This window comes from Manacus vitellinus, unplaced genomic scaffold, assembly GCF_001715985.3.
Source record: "Manacus vitellinus isolate BGI_N305 unplaced genomic scaffold, ASM171598v3 scaffold_1_pilon, whole genome shotgun sequence".
Lineage (NCBI taxonomy): Eukaryota > Metazoa > Chordata > Aves > Passeriformes > Pipridae > Manacus > Manacus vitellinus.
The window spans coordinates 11,004,927-11,007,996 of NW_021939396.1; positions in this window are offsets into that span (position 1 = coordinate 11,004,927).

A 3,070-nucleotide genomic window follows, 5' to 3' on the forward strand; every position below is an offset into this window, starting at 1 on the left:
CGGGCCGCTCCTGTTCCGGCCGCCCTGCGGCTGAAGGGGGCTCGGCACCGGCCTTGGCAGCGGCCTGAGAGCCGGTCCCTGGGAACACAAACCTGTGCTCTGCCTCTCTGCCGCGACTTTAATAACTGAATCATCTCACTTTGAGATGTTCAGAAGTTGACTGTTTTTAACATAGCCTTCAAAAGCTAAAACTCTTCTCCGCTCTTTCCAAGTCAGGCTCTTCTCTGCAGGCTGTCCTGCATTTCTGTGACAAATAAAAGCAGATCAGATGCAACTTGGAAGTGGTCTGCTCTTGAGGGGAGCCCTGCCTTGGAGTGGTGCTTCTTGTGGACTCTGTTTCCTTCCAGCAAAAGTCTTTCAGGAGTTTCAGTTGTATGGATTAATTTTAATTTTTTTTTTAAATTTTTTTCCCCATTATTTTCAAGATTACTGAACTAAGAAGGAAGAAATCCTTGGGGTGGTGGGGTTTTTTTCTCCCCTTGCAAAGAGTTATGGAATTTGCTTAAATATCACTCTTTTGTTTTTGCAGTCTCCACTGGAAATGGTTGTCAGGGGCTGCCTTCAGCTGCCCTTTGCACTGAGGGGAAGGTTTTGCAGTGTTAAGCAGATAGCACAGCTGGCAGGTGTTCTCAGTGTGGAGAACAGGAATGAGGAAGCTAAATGTAAACTTATCCCTGAAACCAAAGCAGAATCATTGTTATGAAACAGGGTGTAAGGTTGTTCATTGGTTTGGTGGTTTTTTTCTTTTTTTCCCTTTTTGTAGACCTTTTCCATGCTTTGAGGTATTGAGTCATTACCTCATTTATAGGATACTGTGCTCTGCTGGAGGTTTTAACTGTAGAGATAATGTAGAAGTGCCCCAGCTGACAGAGGTCATGATGCTGGTGCTGGCTGCATGTTCAAGCCCTAATGCCTATTTCCTGTCTCATCGACATGTGAGGACTTGCTGGTGGCAGCTTTTGCAGTTTTTTTCTGCAGTCATCATGTGGTTTATCTTTATCCATAGACAGTAAGGAGCATACAGGAGAAAGTGTAAGGTAAACCAACATCTGCTGTGTTCATCCTCTTCCAAGTTTCCAATCTCATTAAGTTTCATGAGTGAGTTTCCCAGTGAGATCCAAAGTGGCTGCTGCCCTTTTGGAAACTGTGTATCTCCAGGTCTATAATGCTGGTGTAATTCCCCAAGCTGACCAAGCTTCTTGTCTGGTGACCTGTATTTGAGGGCAGTGTGCTCCAGGAGTTCCCTTTTTGTCTGGGCATCCTGGCCTGTATAGAAAATGGTGTGGCCAGCAGGACCAGGGCAGTGATTGTCCCCCTTTAATCAGCACTGGTGAGGCCTCACCTCACATACTGTGTCCAGTTCTGGCCCTTCACAACAAGAAAGGCAGTTGAGGTGCTGGAATGTGTCCAGGGAAGGGCAACAGAGCTGGTGAAGGGTCTAGAAAGTAAGTCATATAAGGAGCACCTGAGGGGGCTGGGGTTGTTTGGCCTGGAGAAAAGGAGGCTCCAGGGAGACCTTATCACCTGAAAGGAGGTTGAAGGAGGTTGGCCTCTTCTCCCAGGCAACTAGCAACAGGACAAGAGGATACAGCAGGGGAGGTTCCAGTTGGACATCAGGAAGAAATTTTTCATGGAAGGGGTGGTACCCTGAGCTGGTCTTACTGCTAAAGGCTGAGGCATAGTACCTCTGCCTTTTCCTCATCCTTTTCCTCATCCTTTGTCATATGTTTGCCTGTGCATCAAGTGAAGGATGGAGATTCTCCTTAGCCTTTCTTTTGTTGCTGATGTATTTGTAAAAATGTTTTGTGTTGTCTGTTAAAGCAGTAACCAGATTAAATTCTACTTGGGCTTTGGCCCATGTAATTTTCTCCCTGCATAACCTCCTGACATCTTGTAATCCCCCTATAGTCCTTCCTCACTCTTCTGTCCTCTCCATCAACAAGTAATGGAATTACCTCTTGGTAATATTAGTGTGAAGAACTAGAAGAATCTGGTCAGTTTTCTGCCCTTTTCAGCGTGAGATTTAGTTTGGCATATTTGTAACGACACTTTGGGTTGTAAACAGAACAAGCCCCCTCCGTGGTCATCAGAGCTTTCCTCACATAGTAAAAGTCAATAGTATCATCTTCCTTGCAGAAACACCAATGCAAACAAGACCAACAACCATGAGGAAGCATATATTCAGTTCCCTTTGGTTTTCTGTGGATAAATGTCATCCTTTTGAAGCAATTCTTTTTATGTCCCTCTGAATGCTGTTATAAATGGAGCAGAGACAGGAAAAAAACTCACCCAGGACAAACCATTTTTCTGTTGCATTAAAGATAGAGAAATTTGGCAGAAAACTAACCCCTTGCGTTCCAGCTGGTCCTCAGAGATCAGAGGGGCTGGGTGCAGCTGGGCCTAACTTCTGACTGTAGCCAATTCGGCACTATCAGCCTGGCCAAGTTCAGTAGGAACTTACACGATCCAGGTTCATGAATAGCAGTTCACTGAAGCAACAGGAAAGCGGATTCTGAATTGCTGGTGGTAAATGCAACAACTACAGAGTGTTTGTATGTGCTGCTACAGAAGGAGTAGTGACAGATCTATTAGCAATGTATTTGTCTATCTAAATGAGTATTCCTGGGTCTACTCCAAAACAGTTGGGAGGCAGAAAGGTCACCTAAAGGCATCCCTTCAGGGAAGAGGAGAAACACAGTCCATCAGCCGATCCAACGCAAGCAGAGAGGCTTCTTCACTCTCTATTGCTTTGGGGGTTTTTTGGATCCAAACCCCTCCTTCTTTTATGGTATAATTTTTGGCCCTTCCTAAAGGGGTGGAAAAATTGCATGTTATAGGTGAGCTTTTGTTTGCTGTGGTCGCTGTACCAAATTTGAAATCAAATATTTTGGTTTTTTTTTTCTTTGAAATCTGATGTGGGTTTTTCTTCCTGAGAGCTACTTCTTGGTGGAGAAGTGGTTCGAGGCTTACCTACAGTCAGTCACATCACTCTTGAGTCAGGAGTGTAACAGACTAAGCTTGCCCAAATGAGACAATATGTGTGGTTCAGATAAACACATTCTTCCTTCTT